The sequence below is a fragment of the Zootermopsis nevadensis genome, unplaced genomic scaffold (genome assembly GCF_977971745.1).
Source record: "Zootermopsis nevadensis isolate Lab colony 2312 unplaced genomic scaffold, Znev_1.0 Znev_ptg000029l, whole genome shotgun sequence".
NCBI lineage: Eukaryota > Metazoa > Arthropoda > Insecta > Blattodea > Termopsidae > Zootermopsis > Zootermopsis nevadensis.
The window spans coordinates 1971957-1983955 of NW_028259161.1; the positions used below are offsets into that span (position 1 = coordinate 1971957).

The following is an 11999-nucleotide window of genomic DNA, read 5'->3' on the forward strand; positions in this document are numbered from 1 at the left end:
TATATTATTCATATAACAACTTTAAATACACCATTTATGATAGCTTGTTGAATGGGTGTGTTAATCAGTTGTTATAAATCTTATTACACATTTCTTCTGCATATTGAATTCTTTTTTTGTTTAATCATGATGTCATTACAGTCTTCATGGAATTTGGTTGACTTGGACTTAATGAGCATTGTCAGAAACTGAAAGTAGATGCATAATTATATTTTGTTCACCACTTCTAATTTATAAAATCCATATCGGTATGATAAGTGACTGTACTCCAAAGCAATTTAAAGCACACATGCGATTTTATCATCAGCATTTATGATGATTATTCTTTGCAGTTTGACCTTAAAGTGTAATTTAGGATAAGGTCAGTCTCACAACATTACTCTCTGTTACTCAGAACAACTTTGACCTTGGCAGTGCATGTTGACATTGAGGGTTGGACATACAGACCTTGTCAAATATATAAGGCTTTAACTCTGCTTAATTTCTGTCTCCTTTCCTGTCTGATTTGTTCCACTGTTGCAACCGACTCCACAGTAGTTTGCTGTTCTTTCATCTGCATGGCAAATAGGCAAAATTATACTCTCCTCCACTGCTTCCTGTTTACATTGGTGATTCATACGATTTATCATCTCCCTAGCCTTACTGTAATGGTTTTGCCCTTTTGACTGCTGAGCATTTGTAAAGTGTTCAGTTTATACCTCAAACAAATATAAAGTAGCAAACAATAGAAAATAAAGTTGAATTGACTTGTACATAGAACATGACCATACGATGGCACAGCATTTTCTCGACTGCAGTGCGTTTGTTTCTAGCCACATATTTGTTGCCATTGGACTTCCATGTGGGTCTGTACTGCCATGGTCACAGTTTTTTCTTGAGTAATCAACAGTAGTGACTTCAGATCCATTGCCCACTAGACTCGTAAAACATGGTTGATCTGACATAAGGTGTTATGAAAAGTATCTATATACCATGGGCTTGCTGTTTATGTGCATGTGTAGTATTTTTAAACTCCATTCCAGAATATTTTCATGAAGGAGTGAAGAGCTTGCTTATCCTGTAACAGCATTTACATGATATTAAAGAATGATATTTTAGTTCTAGAATTGTTACAAAGAATATTATCACCTTCCCTCCTCTCCGGAGTCAAACACTGCATATTGACACAAGAATGAACAAGTTGGTATTGACTGGACCCTCCTAAGGCACCGAATGGTGAATATGAACAAGGTCCAAGGTCCAGGTCTGATCCAGCTCAACTAGGGTGCCCAGTAGATCAGCTTTCTGTTCCCCCCCTCCCTACATGAAGCAGAATCCAGCTTCCCAAATTCTGTAATTTTATAACTTAGACAGTGGGCAGCTTATAAAAGAACAATTTCACATACCGTTGTCAGAAACTTTAATTTGACTACAAGTGACATGTTCATAAAAGTAAACCGTAAAGTGAGACTTCATAAGTAACTGCGACGTGTAACTTGGGCTTCATACTGTGCAGTAGGAAAGTAGCACATGTAACAAATCAGATAAACAAATAATGTTCTTTGAATGATGGAAGATAAAGATAATATAAAGTATGCATGGAAGTTGGGCCATGTAGGTATATGTTTATGTAACTAGCCAAGTAGAAGAAATTACTGCAATATGTTTGTTTGTCCAACAGTGAATAACATTGCCCCAATGAAGGTGTAAGAAACTGAAAATCTTAATATTGTACTAAGATATGTCATTGTTGTACTGGTTTTTATTATGTTATACAGCATGTAAATAATAGAGAATTCCAGCATATTTAATAATTACCACTCAGTATATGAGACTGAGTAATGTATGTAACATATGAAGCAGTCTGTGTCATGTATGATATATGCTCTGAAGATCGTGTAATCACTGAAATGTATAGCCACCAGTAAATAAGCCATGTTGATTGTAACTTTCTAACTGAGAATATAGCATCGCACTTGGAAGGAAAGCAAAATGTTTAATGTGTTATGTTAGGAAGAGTTGAAATTGACTTCAGGCATTTATCATAGAATTAAGTGTGTCTGTTGTTGCATTCTAATGAACTCTGTGGAGCACAGTCCTCAAAATTAATATGTAGTACACTTTCAATAAATTGCTTACCTTTTATGGAATGTGAAGGTTCATTACTGTGCTTGTAAAAACCATCCAGTGGTTCCTGTCCTGGGCCAGTTCAGTCCAAACCCTCCAAGCCTAGTTGTGTGAGATCCATTTTAATATTAGCCTACCTTCCTGTTGTTAAATCTGTTCCTGGTGATAGAATGCTGTTATACAAGTAAAATCATAAGTTATTGCCTTGAGGCACTGGACAGATTCGTCATTCTATGAATATATATATATTCACCACAGACTTACTGCGTAGTGTCCATTTCAACACATAAAAAGTGTCCTTTGTCCTAGAAGTTTCTCCCACCAGAAGTCCTGTGTACTGTTAGAGCTAGTAGATCCTATATATAAAACATGGCAATCATTCCTACTTCAGACCTACCATAGTAATAGCAAATACACCCTCTGCATGCACACTGGCAAAATTACATTGTTGCTTCAAAAGCATGAACGCCATGACAGTTTTCAATCCAGTAGTAATAATACTGTAAGTAAATTCTAAAATGTTTGTTTTGTAGAGTGAGTTTCTTTTAGACATTTTCCTACAGGTCTGTATTTGTAAAGCCAAACGTCACAACTGCAACATTACGAGGAAAAGGGGCGTATGGCGGAAAAATCTTGCAAAGTTACATGGTGTCGGAACACAGTACTAAGATAAAATGTACTGGAAGATGTTATTGAACAAATATGCATTTAAAATTACCTGAAATTCTAATATTCAGTTGAGTAATATTGTACTTACACTAGTGACGGAACACTGTAATTTCAGCACAAAAATCCCCCAATCTTATTGGATAGATTTTTATTTCCCGCTCAAATACTGGTGAAATTACGTTCTTTCATCAGTAGTAAATGTGCCATGTTATTACTCAATTCAGTAATAGAATTGTAGGCAATTCCAAAATGGATATTTGCCCAATAAAATTTTCCATTATTTACATATATGCACGTACAAGTCTTCACACTTTGTAATTTGCAAGTTTTGCGTCATATATACCCCTTTTGCTCGTAATATCACGTATGACGTTGACATTACAAATGGCGATCTAACAAAATGTCGTAAAAATTCACTTACGAAACAAATGACTTGCAGTATTATTACTATTGGTCTGAATACTGTCATGGCGCTGATACTTTTGATGCATCTGTGTGCGCAGCAGAGTGTGTATTCGGTATTACTATGGCGGGTCAACAACAACATAAGCACGATGTGAAGTAAACGAAAGCTACTTCACCTGTACAAGTTCCGAAACTCTTAGTAGTGCAAGAGGCTTGGTGGTATGAGGCAAGCCTAGGACCCCAGGAATACATAGGGCCACCAGGAACAACTTCACAATTCATCAGGAAGTTCCAAATTTATTATCAGTAAGAAAGCCTCGTGGTCTAGGGGGCTAAGACACTAGACCAGTAATGCGGAGATCGCAAGTTCGAGTCCGCCGGGCGGCAGAAGATTTTTGTCAACAGCTGAAAGAGCCACCTGGTAACGAATTTTTGTAGCTGCACTAGTAAAAATGAAGAGGCTGGGGGTTATGAGGGAAGACTAGGACCCAGTAATATATTATGCCACCAGGAACAACTTCACAATTAATCAGGAAGTTCCAAATTATTATTAGTAAGAAAGCCCCGTGGTCTAGGGGGCAAAGGCACTAGACCAGTAATGCGGAGATCGCAAGTTCGATCCCACCGGGCGGCAGAAGGATTTTTTGTCAGCAGAGCCATCTGGTAACGAATTTTTGTAGCTGCACTAGTAAAAATTTTTACTAGTGTGGCAGCAATTTTTAGTTCCAAATTTTGCCACCGAAAATTTTTCTCAGCGCTGTAATAATTTTTAGTTCCGAATTCCTCCGATAGATGGCATAACAATGCACTCTGAAGACTCTTAGTACCATTTGTCGATAACAGATGGCGTATGAATGCACTTAAAACAGGCAAAAATTTTTATTAGCGTGGCAGGAATTTTACTTTGTACGCTAAATTTCTCATATTTCGTAGTTCCAACTCCTCCAATAGATGGCACAAGCATGCACTCAAGGAAATTATAGTACCATTAATCGCCAAAAGATGGCGTATGCATGCACTCAAATTAGTCGAAAAAAATTATTAGCGTGGCAGGAATTTTACTTTGTACGCTAAATTTCTCATATTTCATAGTTCCAACTCTTCCAATAGATGGCATGAGCATGCACTCAATGAAATTATAGTACCATTTACCTGCAACAGATGGCGTATGCATGCACTTTGAAGAGGCAAAAAATTTTATTAGCGTGGCAGGAATTTTGATTTGTACGCTAAATTTCTCATATTTCATAGTTCCAACTATTCCAATAGATGGCATGAGCATGCACTCAAGGAAATTATAGTACCGATTGCCAATAAGAGATGGCGCATGCATGCACTGAAGCAGACAAAGAATTTTATTATTAAGTAGGTCAGGAATTTTATAAGGTATTGCATAATCGGGAATTCTCTTGCCAATACGTGGCACGCTAACACAGCTAAAACTTTATTGAACTAGAAACAGCACATTAATGTATGCATTGAAATATTGTTGTCCAGCTGTTGATTTTTAAAGTGATTTGAATAAAATTAATAGTTGGACATGCTTTTTCAATTCATAAGACACTTGATACTATTAAAATGCATACCTTCAGAAACACTGCTTAATAAAAACAATCAGCACACTAGAAAGGAATTCCAAGACACAGAAATACAAGACACATGTAAGATAAAGGAGAAAAGTGAAATGCAGACAATTCTATACCTTGACATGAATGACAGACTTAATATGTTTGTTGTAAACCACATACACAATTCAATGTGGTGTTATTACACCACACTTAACCTCAAAATAAGAAATACATGTCTCCCTATTGTATCTTATTAATAACATTGCCTCTGCTATGGCAACCATTAATGAGAGTGAATTTCCATTAAAAGGCCAATACAAAATAGTCAAAAATGAACAAGATAATATGCTGAGAACCTGTGCCCATAGCATTTCTCATATTCTTTGTACCAGACATTTTTCCACACATCAACACACAGTACCCCAAACCACATATTCCAATAGTCTTCCCCCCACCCCTAAGTTATGCATGAAGAATGGTAATAAATTAGCAGCATTGTATGAATGACTGATGACAAGCATGACACAGGAGAAATTCAGTTTATAAAATACTATACTGGTTAAGAACTATAAATAATATAAAGGCAGAAACGTTGACAAAGAAACAGCGGAACAGACTGATGCAATTACAGAACAGACAGGTCATCTTTTTGCTACTGTCAATCTGCACTGCTAAATGCAAATAAAATGTCAGTAAACTTCTACCAGACTACAGCCATCTTTAAAGGTACAATCTTCCCTCCACTGGATGGACTGATGCATGATACATCCATCAAGAAACCTCGTTTCTGGGCTCAGATATGAACTGAGGCCTCCTGAATAAGAAACAGGTATATGCATTTATGCTTGTGGCTCTTATAATTATAATTATGCTGAATACCTAAAAATGTAAAATGACATACTACACACTGCAACTGAAAGAGTACAGACTACACGCAATTTTCCATACAAGGTATTCTACAGTTTTAATAAATTTAGTGTATACAGGGCCTGCAGGTCTTTATAAACAAATATGTAATCATTAAACCATGACACATAATTTAATAACAAATGTTCAACACTCAGAATTCTAAAAGGCAATAAAATTGTGAATGAGCAAAAGCACCTAGATACATGACAACTCTAACCCATAACAGCAAAATTTGAAGTTTTGCCATCATAGTAGGCAATATAAAAGGCTGAGGCTTTTTACTTTTCAAATTTGTATTTAATTTTTTTTGGGGGGGATACAAATCATTTTCAAGTGTGAAGTGCAAGAACAAGATTAACAGGATTCTAATTACTGTAGTCAGTTATGAAAAGTCGATTCACTCAGAGGCAAGAAACTAAACCCACATCTTTCAAATAACTGACAAAATCACAAATTGGAACATTCGCCCTACATAATAATAATCAGGAGGGTTGCAGCTGTAATCCTAGCAACTCAGGACATCCCAAACTAGACCACATTATCAACTGGAACATGGCTCTATACTAAAACCTCTACTAAACATGACTAAGGACCAAATTTCAAACTCCGCACTTTCCACGGAAAGATGTGCACAAAGAGGCTACCATGACACTGCCCTTCCATTTGTGCAATATGAGAAGTGCAAGTGTTATCATCTAAAGAACTATGCCTAGAGAACATAAACACTGACCTTTACCACTTCATAGCCTTTGTACATATTTGATCCTAACAAAACGAACACCACTCATTACATTCAATATTCTTGGAGTACACGGCAGCTCTAGGGCCAGGACTCTCCAGCTTTCATGTTTTATTTCTACTCTGCAAGTGCAAATACTGGTATATGAAAGTTGCAGCCAGTATCATCATATTACCATCAAATCAGATTATGGAAGATTTTCTTTGAAAAAGGAACCTTGCAGTCCACATAAACCAGCTCAGTAAAATCATTAACAAGTTCTCTCACCACTGTGGTGCAGTCATCCTTTGGTAGCTAATAGAATGCTTAGCTAGCCAATGAATTCCTTGCCTTTTATAGAACCTGAGTGTTTTCAAAAGCCCATCATTGGGCCCAGTCCAAAGTCAGATGAATCCAATCCACACATTTTTCCAAATTTACTCCTATGTCCTCCATGTGGTCACTTCCCTTCTGGCTTTCCAACGAAAATTTTGTATGCACATCTTATCTCCCACATGCATGCTACTTGCCCATCGCAGCCTCCTTGATGTAACTATCATATTTAGTGAAAAGAGCGGAGCTCATTGTGCTATTTTCTATTCATTTCATCCCTCTTCGATCCTATTCACCCTCAATGTGTTCTTCCCATAATGCAAGAGACAAGTTTTGTACACATAAGATAAATTATAATCTTCTATATTTTAAACTTTACATTTCATTTAGCAGGCAAGAATACAAAAGAATCTGAACAGTATCACTGGGTAAAAAACAGCTCCAAATTTTGTACAACTGCTCACTGATATGTACTGACAGTAGTAATTCAATACATTTCAAATGGATTATTAAACACACATCACTGTGACTATACAAGAGGCCATGTAGGTCACATCATGGTGTAACCCACTTGCACATCAGCCATCTTTCAACTCAAAGTACAAAGATGTCTTATCCCTATTCTCCTGTGCCTAACATATCAAAAATCTTTCATCTGGTAAACCTCTTCCATGACACAAGAACTCTTCACTGTGCTGTATCAAACACTGTTTTACACAGTGGACATCTTCACCATTTAACATAACACTTGTTTATTTTATAGTTTCAATACAATTTTTTGTCTAAATAGAACGTGCCAGGAATGGGCTGCACAAATTTTTTTATCATTCTGTATTACGGCAAGAACACAACACTTATGATTGCTTGATTCATATCCCCATGAAGATCAGGTATAGTTTTGTAAACTACATACATTTTAGCAATATAATCCACTCTTAAGCATAAATTACTTTATATCCCACTGGGAAACTGATTTCTTAATTTTCAAAGCTCTAAAGTCAAAGTTTCAACATTTCTGATAGATTAAGTTAGACGGTTAAAAATCTGGCAAAGTCCAAATATCTGGTAACAAATCAAAACTGTATTCAATGAGATATCGAGATCTGATTAAACTCTGGGAATACATACTAGCATGCGGACGAGATTCATCTGGATCAGAATAAGAACTAGTGGCAGTCTCATTTGAACACAACAAACCCTCAGGTTCCATAAAAAGTGGGGAATTCCACCAATTGTGTGCCAGCAGCAAAAGGGCAGCATCATTAATTACTCTTTGCACAAAATTTCTGTATTAAAGGAATGTGAAAACTCAATTAGTCTTATCCTCAATTAGTAGGGCTGTTCTGTATGCAACTACCTACATGAGTTAACATACTTTTTGAACTACATGATTTTATGCCAAGATGTATTTATATTTTTAAACCGAGGGATGACCTCTAGAATTTGGAACCTGATACAACTGGTAGGAGACCACTAGCAGCATCTTCTATATACCATTGATTTCAAAGAATCATTACCTCAAACATGTCTGCAAAGGACCTGCTCTCAAGAATCCAAATTCCACTAAATGGTTGAAAGACAGGGCAAACATACTTCCTGAATATTGACAACCAAGACTTTAGAAAGGGCCACATAATGAGATGAAATATAGTACTCTGCAAAACTTTGTAGAGGATAGGAACAATTACTCTCCATTTCTAAGCGAATATGCATATGAAACATGCTCACTTTCATGTATAGAATGACTACAAGGTTCTAAATTTGCAACACATAACTAGCAAAATATACAAAAGTGTTTTTTATTGCAACTGCAATAGTCAAGTTCCTTCATGATGCCCGACTTCCTTTCATAGTCTTCTAGCTCTTCATAACTCCTTGAATGTATATTTTATTTTCTTTCACAAATTTCATAAATTAAAAGAATCCTGCCATAATAAGCTTCCATAAAATTGAAATTCAATTAAATATTAACATTTCTGTTGTATATCCACTCCAACCAAAATTGTTCATTCCTTTATTTGTCTGCTGTCATGATGCGGCTGCCTCTTAATGGAACCTGGTAGTCTTCTGGCATTCACACGTGTGTAGATTCCATCACATTCTTATCTTTGTATTTTATGTCAATCCTGCTTGAAACAGTTTTCATTACATCCCAACATTTTAAACTAATAACAGAGGAAAAGGCACTGAGATTATTTGGGCCCAGAATAAAGACAGTGGCAGGAGGCTGGAAAAAACTGCATGACGTAGAGTGCTGTAATTTCTAGTCTCCACCAATTGTTACTCAGATGATCAAATCAAGGATGAGATGGGCAGGGAATATAGCATGCATGAAGAGATTAGAAATGCACCACAACATTTTATATGAAAAACATAAGGAAAAACTGGAAGGCCCATGAACATGTGGGAGGATAATGTTGAAATGTAGAAACAGGGTGGAATAATATTGAGATGTTCAAATAGGATGGTAGGACATGGAGTGGATTCACCTGGTTAGGATAAGTACAGGGACGTGCAAAAAACCTTCTGTTCCATAAAGGAGAGGGGTAATTTCCCTGAGCTAATATCAGCCTTTCAAGAACTCTGCTCTATGGAGGTAGGTAGCCAGTACTTTCAGACTTGTTTAATTTCTTCCTCAACTCCTATGTATATTAGAATTTGTTCCAGTTTCCTTACTTCTATCAATATTATCACAAGGCAACAGGCTTCCTAAGAATTCAAAATATTTTCAAAATTATTTCAAAACTGGGTTTCCTTTCTGCGACCTCTTGTCACACCGCCAGTCCATTAATAAACAAATATAGTAATGGGTTTGCCATAAAATAGATCACAATCGCTCCTCAGTGCACTGTGCTTATTCATTTCATGCAACATTTTGTATAATTTTTAAGTGGCATAACAGTGTTATACATCTGTGAGGGCAGTTCTATTACAATGGCCCAATTACTCCTTTTAGCCATTCCCTGCCTTTATCCTTCTCACATGTACATTTATTTGTGAACCCAGATGTCTTTACACCTGCCACCTCCAGCTTTATCTTCCATCCTATCACTTGTAACACTTATCTCCTCATGACCATTTCTTGCATCTTTGTTTCCAAGTAATTCTGCTGTACTAACATCTTGATACTTTATACTGCTTTCTTTGACTTTCTCATCTCTTCAACTGCTTTCTCTTTTCCGTTTCCCATTATTCCACTGCTCCTTCCTACTGAGCCTCTTTTTCACTGTTAGACCCATTACAAAGTTATCTTCATCTGTTTCACAGTTTTAACTTGCACTTTTCATTCCTCTTGCACCACAACTAAATGCTTCTTCACTGAATAAAAATTTTGTTACATACATTGCCAACAAACTAGCTGTCTCCAGAAAATATTCTGTGCAGACAGCCCAAATCCTGTGATGCAATAGTTAAAAATACATGCACAGCGACTGCTGAAGTCCTTGAATACCAGAATGACATACAGCCATCAGCAGATAATTGTTAAGAATCCTTCAGTGACAAGAAACACAGCAAGTACTCTTCATCAACTGCTGAGAACCACAACACTTCAGGTCAGGCTGATTAAGGCTCCAGGCAGACTATTGGCACAGTCAGACAACTTTCTTCACAAGTATGAAGTGACATTTTGAAAGTTGCAGAATACAAACTGAACAATCTAATGAGGTATAAATAACTTTAACACTTGACAATAAATACAGCAGAATGTCTGATTTGCAGTTATGGAAGTTTGCAGTCCCTCAGATAAAACTAATTCCTTCTTCCATTCAAGTTACTGTAAAACCAAATGCAGTGTCCCCTTTCATAATTATATTTAATGAAGAAAAAGAATGTAAATTTCAGCTACTGCTTTCAACACACTACATAACAAGAGATATTCCTATCCTCTTAAACTTTTGCTATAACCAATTCCTTCAAAGTCTGAATGTTTGCACCACAAATAGTTTCCTTAAGTCAAAACTTGGCTGAGTTTGATTTGAAGCAAGGGCAAAACAATTCTCTTCCCCACCATGCCCTCAGAATGGGTCTGGGATCTCTCTGAGAGCTATTTGCCGCAATCGTCCCATTAAGCAAAGAGGCTAAGAATTGAGAGTTACCACAACTCCTCCACACACCTTTCAGGCATGAAGCTTAAGCACAGCCACAACTTTACCTCTTAACCAAAACTCTGTTCTGTAACTGCATCAGTAAAGGCAAGACCACATACTAAAATCTTATCTTATGTTTTACCTTGATCTGGTCTTCTTCCTCCAAGTGTGCTAGACTGATCCATTCTCTCTTCTTCTCTTCACTTCTCTTCTGTCATGCAGCGTCTTTCCTTTCAATGTTGCAGCAAATACAGTTCCCGTTCATACATTATTGTAAAGATGGCTGTTGTCTATTATACAATTAACCTCCTTATTTACATTACAAGTTTTTTGTAACATCTGTTTTTTTAATATTTACTAAATGTTCTACCATCATAACCTGGACTCACCACTCTTAATACACTTTCATAGATGGTAAAAACCAGAAAAAAATGGTACCAGAGACCTTCCACCAGACACCACAAAAAAAGAATGAAGGAAGGCCAAATTTTCTTTGGCTCCCAGCAAGCAACAGTGCCAGAGTTCTTAACCTGTGGGGAGCACTGGAATCAAGAGAATATGGGGATTCTGCTCCGTAAAATTTTATTATAATTAAGCTGATAGACAAAGTCCAAGAAAACAATTTTGCACTGTCAGAAACCAAACTTCATGGGGATTCCAGACAAGCACTGAACATTTTGGACCACAAAAGACAGCAAAAATGCAGTTCAATCACTTTTGATACATATAATGTCCAAGGTTCACATGAGCATAAAATGAAAACCAAAAGTTGCTGGATATCAATTAGGAAGCAATGCAGAATCTAGTCTTGACTCTGACTAGTAGATATATAATTTTCCAATGAAGAACAAGGACTAACGTACAATGTGTGACAATTTAGTTCCTCAAATGCCCCTGTAAAAGCTGCATTTAATTACTTGCATACTAATGGTTGCAGTCCTTCAAAGTGGTCTCCTCGTGCATGAATACACTCAGTGAATCAGTGTCTCTGCTACTCAAAACATTTCTGAAACTCCTCTTCTGGAATGCTCATCAGGATGGTTGTCCATGAGTGTTCGCAAGGCCTGAAAATCTGAGGTCCTTCAGTGTCTTCAGATTAAGCTGCATGGGACCAAATCTGGCACACATAATGGATGGCCCAATTCCAATATCTGACAGCAAGCGTATCATGAGCAAGTGTACTGTCATGAATCAAGATCCTAG

At 36.8% G+C, this 11999-nt stretch overlaps 1 protein-coding gene across 3 annotated transcripts in view; it reads left to right on the plus strand.

The window, feature by feature from the left end:
- Dg (Dystroglycan) overlaps positions 1-2129 on the plus strand; it is a 103547-nt gene extending 101418 nt beyond the window's left edge. For all 3 annotated transcript variants that reach the window (XM_087358072.1, XM_087358073.1, XM_087358074.1), the window contains exon 15: positions 1099-2129. The gene's annotated coding sequence lies outside the window, so the exon portion shown is untranslated. The remainder of the gene's footprint in view (positions 1-1098) is intronic.
- The last annotated feature ends 9870 nt before the right edge of the window (positions 2130-11999 follow it).